The 10,023-nt window shown below is 40.0% G+C and overlaps 1 long non-coding RNA gene and 1 pseudogene across 1 annotated transcript; one reads left to right on the top strand and one right to left on the bottom strand.

The window, feature by feature from the left end:
- The first annotated feature begins 4,416 nt into the window (after window positions 1-4,416).
- Window positions 4,417-7,090, top strand: LOC149146245 (uncharacterized). The gene is made up of 3 exons (XR_016264602.1): window positions 4,417-5,974; window positions 6,139-6,228; window positions 6,466-7,090. It is a non-coding gene; the product is annotated as an uncharacterized LOC149146245 (long non-coding RNA).
- Window positions 7,091-9,039: 1,949 nt separating this feature from the next.
- Window positions 9,040-9,678, bottom strand: LOC149146244 (putative pentatricopeptide repeat-containing protein At3g13770, mitochondrial pseudogene; annotated as a pseudogene).
- Window positions 9,679-10,023: the final 345 nt, after the last annotated feature.

Genomic DNA, 10,023 nt, shown 5'->3' with positions numbered 1-10,023 from the left:
TTTCATAATTAATGCAAAATAAATTTGGACTCTGAGATAACTTACATAACATGGGTTACTAAGGGGATTCTGAATTCATTTATTCAATTTGTCTCACCCATGGAGGAAGGGCCCCACCTACCCTAAGTTTTGATTGTTTTTTTTGGAGTAGTCTTAACACAGTAGAGGAATTCCCTGGTTTCCATCGCCGCTTAGAAGAACTTCAGGTTCCGACCATCGGCAATTCCTCCTCCCTCTGCGACCTCTCTGCATGACCCTGAGCCACCTTTCCACATTAAAGTCGTGGTATGATAGAATCGCCGGATTTCCATCGCATTTTTGCCTTGGAGAGTTAATGCAAGTTTCAATTTGAATTTTGTGCAAACCGCCGGCTGCTCCCTCCCTGACCAATTTGAATCACACTCCCTGCAGCTCACTAGCTCACCAGAAAATTCATATGCCTTGTTAGACTACTCCCTTTTCATTACCGACATATCTCTGATCCTCTTCTCCCAGATGAAGCAGCGGACATCATTGCTTGTGGGTAGACGGTTTCACCCTCATATTTTAAAACAATAAACACTCCTAAAGCACATGCCTCTACGAAGGCTGTAACTGTAATGGACGACTTAGATGTGGGAACACTTTACCAACAAGGTCGATGGAAGGAGGCGCTACTCATATTGCACGGTAAAGACATAAGCGAAGAGAGATGGACTTACATTTATATGTTGCAGGGCTGCATTGAAAGGAAGGCTTTATAAGAGGGCAAACGAATCCACGCTCACATGAACCGAAGGGGGGAATTCATGGCAGACACGTTTCTGTGAAACACACTTTTGAACATGTATATCAAATGCGGGAGTGTGGTGGATGCTCGCAGAATTTTTGACCAAATGGGAGAGCAGGAACGGGATGTGTGTTCTTGGACTACCATGATCGCAGCCTTACTCGAGGCACGGGCCTGCACAGGAGGCACTGGCGCTCTTCTACCAAATGAAGGGGTAGGGCGCTCAGCCGAATCAATTCACGTTTTCCAGTATTCTTCCCACATGTGCCAACCTGGGGTATCTGGAGCAGAGTATAGAGATTCGTTATGAGATAATAAGAAGCGGACTTCAATCCGATGTTGTTGTGGCAAACGCCCTACTGGACATGTATGCCAAATGCGGCAGTTTAGAGAAAGCTCGCGAATTGTTTGACAAAATGGGTCAAAGAACTGTGGTGTCTTGGAATGCAATGATTGCAGGATATGCACAGAATGGGCTGGTTGACGAAGCCCACGAGCTCTTTAAGCAGATGCCGTGTCGAGATTTGGTATCTTGGAATACCATGATGGCGGGCTTTGTGCAGAATGGGTTCGTTTATGAGGCTCTAGGACTCTTTAAAGAAATGCGTCAACCGGATGTAGTGTCATGGAATACGATGATCACGAGATTTGCGCAGATTGGGCTTGTTGATGAGTCTTTCAAGCTTTTTAAGAGTATGTACCGGCCAAACATTGTTTCATGGAATGCCATGCTTGCAGGGTTTGCACAGAATGGGTTTATTGATGAAGCCTACATGCTCTTTCGGAAGATGCCTCAGAAGAAAGTCTTATCGTGGACAATGATGATGGCTGGATTTGTGCAGAATGGGCACGACAAAGAAGCTTTGAGGCTCTTTCATCAAATGGAATTGGCCGGGGTAAAGCCGGACTCTATGGCCTTCGCTAGTATTCTTCCAGCATGTGCTAACTTTGGGGTTCTGGAACAGGGCATGGAAATCCATGAGAAAATAATTAGGACTGGTTTCCAGTCTCACTTAGTGGTGGTGAATGCTCTCATTGACATGTATGCCAAATGTGGTAACCTTTGGAAGGCACGTGAACTATTTGACAATATGCATGAATGAAATGTGGTTACGTGGTCAACAATAGTTGCAGGATATTCCATCAATGGCTTTGGAAGGGAGGCCCTCAAACTCTTTGAGGAGATGTTACATTATGGCATAGGCCCAAATGCTGTTACCTTAGTCGGGGTATTGTCTGCCTGCAGCCATGCAGGTCCAATGGATGAGGGCTATGGATACTTCAATCACATGAGCAATCACTATCATATAACACCTTCAATTGAACACTACAGATGCATGGTTGACCTTCTCGGACGTGCTGGGCATCTTGATGAAGCGCTAGACTTGATCGAGAAAATGCCAATAGAACCTGATGCTTTTGTTTGGAGTTGTTTGCTCGGTGCTTGTAGCATTCATAACAATATAGAGGTGGCAGAATGTGTAGCACAACACATTTTTAAACTAGACCCTTCGAATTCGGCACCTTATGTGCTGCTTTCAAACATCTATGATGCTACTGGTAGGTGGGCAGACATGAGAAAGGTACCCTAGAGAATGAAAGACAGAGGCATTAAAAAGGCACCTGGACGCAGTTGGATTGAGGTTAATAAGAAGGTGCATGCTTTTCTTGTAGGTGATTGGTTGCACGCAAATGTAGAAGATTTATCTGAAGTTTGAGAACCTGTTCTAGGGGACAAAAGGGGCAAAGTATGTTCCAAATATGATATTTGCATAGGATAGTAAAGAGGCATTGGAACTGCAAATTCGTTGCCACCACAGGGCGTGAGAAGCAATTGCTCTTTTAACAGAGCCAGTGAGATTTTTGGCCAGTGTTTCCTTTCCCACAACGATTTCCATTTAAGCTCTGGTTGAAGTTGGTCATGGAGAGCAATGTATATATAAGCTTCCTTTATATTGAAGTGCCCAGCTGGGTTTTCCCCATCTAATCTTGTCCTCTGAGGTGTCGTAGAGAATTTTTCTTTTTTTGAGTTCACTCGAAAGCTCTTGCCACACCTGAGGGTTGATTGGGGGATCCCACTCTTTCTCATCTATCCATTCTCTCCACCGTTCACTTCCAGTGTTGGGTTTCCAATAATGGAAAACCATGCTTTTGCCGCTCTTTTGCATTCTGTTCTTGATCTGTCTGAATTGATCCCTATCAAGGTTTGTCCTTTGTTGCTATGCATCTTCCCAAAAAAGGGCCTTGTACCCATTTCCCATAACCTAGAAACTATGTTTATGGATAATTGCCTGGTTTTCCCATGCCTGATTCCATATGACCGAACCAAGATGGCAAAATTTTTATTAAAAAACTTCAAAAATATAAATCTGACTTTGTTATTGTCAAATTAGATTTTCCATTCAAAATAAAAAATTCAGTTATTGTTGAATGTAATCAAATCCTTTCTGTGATCTTTAGAAACCTGAAAATCAATTTGTCTAATGCTGTCCATATTGTTAACAATTTTAATATGATGTGATAGTTATCAGATCTTATGTTTTACAAGATACCAAAAGTTTCATGACAGGATTAAGAAAGTGCATCATATATGGATTCTATTTATATTTCAACCATTTTTCTCATAATAAGAAATGTAAACAATTAAGAGAGAGCAAAGCAAGAAGAATCAAGGGCAACACTAATTTTGTTTTTCATTCTCAAACTATTTGTGAGAAAGTGAAACTAATGGTGAACAAAAACCATAAGCATTATGGGTAACACAATTTCTTCCATCATGATCTAAGCAATATAAATATTAACACCACAAGCATGATTAATGATAAAACCGTTTCAATGATAGTCCAAGCCATAGAAAGTTAATTACTATTTCAGAGAGACATAAACAGGTACTTCATTCATGCAATGATTGCATAGCAAATGCTATCTTACCAGCTTATTACATATGCAAGATTGTATTACAATCATTAAATATTACAAACTAGTAAACCATCTTATTTCAGATGCTTAGAGATAATTCTAACCTCCCTCAAAATTCAGTTTATAGCCAAAAACTTACCTTTGAGAAATATGACAGATATGACAAACATATACATTATGATTGCAGAACATGATGACGATATTCAGCTAGAGCCCATATGGGGAAGATATTATGATAGGCAGCATAACCCATCACAAAGCACCCGCAACCTACACCCCTAAGTTCCTGTAAGTGAATAAAAACAATCAAATTGATGTCAGAATTAAAAAATACTTCTAGCATGACTAATGTCATTAGTATCCAGTCTCAATAGCAGTGGGATCAAATACAGACATTTTCATCATAGCAAACCCAAGCTTGGAAGATGTTATACAGGGTTGGAGGAATAAGCTTATCCTTTTCCCCTCATAGATTTAAATATATATATATATAGGGTATTGATTTAGCATAAACATAATTATATTTATATTTATTAACATGAAAATAATTACAGCACGCCATGTATGATGTGAATTAACAATTTCAAATTTCCAAAAATTTCTATCATATTCAACACTATCTCTCTAATAATTGTGTATCATATTTAAAACATTACTAGTCGAATATTGTGTTTAGAACTTTGGTCCATCATATTCAAAAATATTTTGCAACCCATTCATAAACATACGCCATTTAGCAACAACGAATATCTATCTTTCAAGGGTGGCAGGTGAGGGGGATTATCCTCAATCCCAGAGTAGATATGGTGGCTTTATATGTGTGGGGCCTAGAACATGCCATCAACAACTAGGTAGGGGCCTACTGCGAGGCATCCTCATAGCCAAGGAAGAGGAGATCAGATCTTTGAACATAGTCGGGAATTCTATGGTCATCATTAGAGCCATGATTGGCAAAGTGACTCCAATGGACAAGAAGTTGGCAATCAGCATTACTGGGACTAAAAGGGAGACAAGCTCTTTCAGGAAATCTCCTCCTTCCATGCTAAGGGGAGCCTCAATTTAATTGTGATTAATGGGCTAATGTAACCACGATTTTAGAGCTTAGTGTAGTCTTGAAAAATAGGGGTAGCATCGCCTATTTTATTCCTTGTGTATCCCCTTGGATTGGCATTTAAACCCATCAACATCAAATATCACATGAGCAAGCAATGAAAGCATCATTATCCTTGCTTGGATATGGGAGCTCAAAGGATGCATTTTAATACTAGCAGCATGTGAGCATTTACCCATGCTCCAGAATTGGAAGAGCTTAGAGTTATAGTGTGTATTCCCTGTGGGATTTTAGAGAGCAGGTGACTGCATTGGACATCCTGGCGGCCTCGATCTGACAGGTATCATATCTCTAGTATGTTTAAATCTTCTCATTGGGCTATTTGTTGGCACCAATTGCATGGTCTGTGTATTGGATTTGTGTCTAGGAATTTGGCTCTAGAGGAAGGTGTTGCCTCAAGTGTTGGCTGTGTTACCATATCTATTAATCTTCCCTATAAGTCTAAGAGCTCAGGAACTGTTAGTCTAATTCTTGGAGTTATCTAGTGGCTGATAATTTGTGTCAAAGTTGGGTTTAGGGGAAATTGGATCAGAAGTCTAGCTGAAATCGGTAGATATCTCTTAGGTTTTATTCACCCATTTCCTCTGTTTTTGGGATTATTGTTAAGGTTATTTTTCCTTCTTTCACAAATATGCCGAGCCATTTCAGTGATGCCACATTGTGGACAATATGCATCTGTGAAGCTAGACTTAACGAGCTTAGCCTTCAAATGTAAACCTTGACAGACCACCAACCAAGACAAGAGCCCAGATTGCCACACTGTGTTTAAATGCACAATCCATCTCCTTTCTTCATCATCTGCACTTTTTCATTCAAAGTTGCAATTCATTCAGTTTTTAAAAAACCATTAACGTTCTTATTTGTTAATAAACTGAAATCCTTAGATGAAAAGATAAATCATAATTTGTAGCTCACTGGAAAGGCTTGTAGTGTTAATGATTTTTTTACTTCATTTATATCCTTCAGATCTTGAAGGCGTGCAGAGTAGCCTTGTAGCTCACTAGAAAGCCTTGTAGTGTTAATGATTTTTTTACTTCATTTACATCCTTCAGATCTTGTTTGTGAATAACTCTCTGTCTAATTTTCTGTGGCAGCTCATGGCTCTTCTGCTTTTACGACATGCACTTGCCATAACTAGTTCTGGAGGAGATGAGGATACAACAACTTTTTTCACTGTAAGGACTCATTTTAAGGACTGGTTGATTTTCCTGATGATATTTTGATTTGAAAATGCCTGTTTTATTCTCTTCAATTTCCTCTCCACAGTTATTATTATTTCCTTCTTATATACCTCTACACTCGAATTAACCATGGGATTCTTCTGTTTAAACTCAAACAGCTTTTCATTCTTCGAGTTGTTGGATTTCTCTTGCCATGTTACATCATGGCTCGTGCATTGAGTATTATACAGCGAAGAAGACAGAGACAGGTAAACTACTATATGGATGTATATCATGATAAAAGCTTTATGAGATTTGGAGGGAATCTGTTAAATGTCAAACTTTATTAGGATAAGTTGGGTAAATTTGATTGGGAGTTTGGTATAAACTATAATTAATAGCTAGGATGAAGAATATTCTTTGAAGCTTTTAAAAGTCATCACGTTTGTCAGCATCTCCTTTCTATGATCAATGTGGTCTTTAATTATTTCCTTTTTATGTTGCAGGCAGCAATGGCAGCAGCTGAAATGGCTCTTCGTCTGCAAGGACAGGCTGATGTAGCAAATCATGAACACGTAATCAATGTGCAATAAGAGTTGGATGTACCAGTCTTTAGTTACTTTGACAGAGGTATTCATATCCTCTGCCATCCTCCACACAATTTCGAACAGTTTGTGAGATGGCATTTCTCAAGAAGTACGAAATGGAGATGGCTTGGAGTATCAAAAAATGTAAAAATAAGAATTGCAATAAATATTGATCAGTTGATTGCAGCCAATAAATTCTCAACTTATAACCTGGAGTATTATAACATGCAAAAGATGCTGATCAAGGTTCAGGTTTGAAATTGCACGATCCTCAGCATTCGACATCTGGGCATACAATTTGACTTGTCTAAGAAGAGGACTGTCATTGGAGGGCCTTCCTTGTCCCTATAATGTCAAATGGCCTTGTATGTATTTAATCAGAAGGCCTTCATCAACATGTAAGATGAAAATGCCAAGCTTTCGCTTTGTATATATTTGTTTCAAAGGAACTCCTGGCTAGTTTCTGTTCTGTATGTTATTGTTTATTTATAACTGTATGTTATTGAAAGAAGCCATATATGGAATGCCTCGCAGAATTTTGTTACCTTTTTGGATGGACTAATAATTGATGAGTGCCCTTTTTTATGATGACATTGCAATAAATCAAATATTAAAATGAAATAGGGTCAGCATACATATCTTGTGTTTTATATTACCCCATTGTTTTAAAGATTTTGTATATGTTTTCTTCTAACATGAACAAAATTACTAATCCACTTTTCTCTTAAAATAGAATAAAGGTAACATACCTAATGCCCCAACATATTTCCTGGGCAATATACAATGAGATGAAACTAAATCTTAGTATCTTTTACTAGATCTCAAGTCCCTGGGGTTTATAAATCACCTCTCTGCTGAAAGGGTTCCTTTTTGTTTGTGTGATCGCTCATGTCTATATGCATCTGGATGACCTCTGGCCCTGAACATTGCATCTGATTTATCTGGAAAAAAGTCTCTCTTCCCAGGCTCCCGTTTGAGTGTGGTGCCCTTTTCCCCTTTTCAACCCTGCTTTCCCAGAGCAAGTATTATTGTTAGATGGTTCATTTTCTTTTTGTACATCAGCCACTGTTTAGTCTGCCACTTCTATCAAGCGATGCTGCCCTTTAACATCCTTCCACCATGTAGATTGCATTTTGATCTTCCTTTCACGAGGATTCTTATTCAATGCACCCTCTTGCATTTGAAGGTTACTCTCTCATGATTAAGTTTTTTCTTCCAAACCTCAATCTTTTTCAAGAAAAAATTGCCATTTCATTCCAAGAAGGAAATTACATATTTCATAGGTGACTGCACTTTCAGACATCTGAGTAGCCCATAAAAGATTAAAAAAGAGTAAACTACTCCTGCCTTGTAAATCTTTAAAGATCTAAAAAGATTATTAAGCCACGCAGGTTTGTACATACAAAACCATTTAATTAGCACAAAGAGAAATCTAACGCACTCCAGAACAATATGATTGAACCATATCAAGATCTTTTCCTGTAGAACGTTATTAAAAATTAGATTCAGAGACAGATATAACTCCATTCCTGTTCTCTTTGATTATAATTTTCCCTGCAACTACTTGTAGTCCCTCTTTGATGATGCGGCTGTTGTCATATTTTGGTCTCTAAAGACATGAGTGTCAGTAACACGCTGAAATGAATTTGCAACTTATTTTAAATGATCACCCAAAGTCTTAAAGAAATCTTGTGCAGCTGTCCTCTGCCATTCATCCAATTGATTAACAATCTAGAATCCCTAAGCACCTGCAGCTGAGAAACATTGTTGTTCAAAGCACATTTGAGCAGAAACCTTAATGTCATGAATAGTAATTAACGGACTATAGTTTGAGGGCCTCCCTTCCAAAGCCATTGATGGCATATCCTGCAACTATTGTTGACCACGTAACCACATTTCGTTCATGCATATTGTCGAATAGTTCACGTCCCTTCCAAAGATTACCACATTTGGCATACATGTCAATAAGAGCATTCACCACCACTAAGTGAGACTGGAAACCAGTCCTAATTATCTTCTCATGGATTTCTATGCCCTGTTCTACAACCCCAAAGTTAGCACACACTGGAAGAATACTAGCGAAGGCCATACGAGTCTGGCTTTACCCCGGCCAATTCCATTTGATGAAAGAGCCTCAAAGCTTCTTCGCCGTGCCCATTCTGCACAAATCCCACCATCATCGTTGTCCACAATAAGACTTTCTTGTGAGGCATCTTCCGAAAGAGCATGCAGGCTTATCAATAAACCCGTTCTCCGCAAACCCTGCGAGCATGGCATTCCATGAAACAATGTTTGGCCGGTACATACTCTTAAAAAGCTTGAAAGACTCATCAACAAGCCCAATCTGCGCAAATCCCGTGATCATCGTATTCCATGACACTACATCCGGTTGACGCATTTCTGCACAAAGCCCGCCATCACGGTATTCCACGATACCAAATCTCGACACGACATCTGCTTAAAGAGCTTGTGGGCTTCGTCAACCAGCCCATTCTATGCATATCCTGCAATCATTGCATTCCAAGACACCACAGTTCTTTGACCCATTTTGTCAAACAATTCGCGGACTTTCTCTAAACTGCTGCATTTGGCATACATGTCTAGTAGGGCGTTTGCCACAACAACATCGGATTGAAGTCCACTTCTTATTATCTCATAATGAATCTCTATACTCTGCTCCAGATACCCCAGGTTGGCACATGCGGGAAGAACACTGGAAAACGTGAATTGATTCGGCCGGGCGCCCTGCCCCTTCATTTGGTGGAAGAGTGCCAGTGCCTCCTGTGCAGGCCCGTGCCTCGAGTAAGCTGCGATCATGGCAGTCCAAGAACACACATCCCGTTCCTGCTCTGCCATTTGGTCGAAAATTCTGCGAGCATCCACCACGCTCCCGCATTTGATATACATGTTCAAAAGTGTGTTTGACAGAAACGTGTCTGCCATGAATTCCCCCCTCTGGTTCATGTGAGCGTGGATTCGTTTGCCCTCTGATAAAGCCTTCCTTTCAATGCAGCCCTGCAACATATAAATGTAAGTCCATCTCTCTACGCTTATGTCTTTAACTTGCAATATGAGTAGCGCCTCCTTCCATCGACCTTGTTGGTAAAGTGTTCCCACATCCAGATCGTCCATTACAGTTATAGCCTTCGTAGAGGCATGTGCTCTATGAGTGTTTATTTTTTTTAAAATATGAGGGTGAAACTGTCTACCCACAAGCAATGATGTCCGCTGCTTTATCTGGGAGAAGAGGATCAGAGATATGCCGGTAATGAGAAGGGAGTAGTCTAACAAGGTAGAGGAATTTTCTGGTGAGCTGCAGGGGAGTGCCGAATTGGTCAGGGAGCAGCCGACGGTCTGCAGAAAATTCGAATTGAAACTTGCATTAACTTTCGGTGGCAAGAATGCGATGGAAATCGGGCAATTCTGTCAGACCACGACTTTAATGCGGAAAGGTGGCGGAACTCGCGGAGGGCGGAG

This window comes from Pinus tabuliformis, chromosome X, assembly GCF_031772625.1.
Source record: "Pinus tabuliformis cultivar Carrire ecotype Pingquan chromosome X, CPIR1, whole genome shotgun sequence".
In the NCBI taxonomy this organism is placed as follows: Eukaryota; Viridiplantae; Streptophyta; class Pinopsida; order Pinales; family Pinaceae; genus Pinus; species Pinus tabuliformis.
The sequence above is the reverse complement of the archived record's forward strand: the minus strand, read 5'-3'. Positions and strand labels throughout refer to the sequence as shown.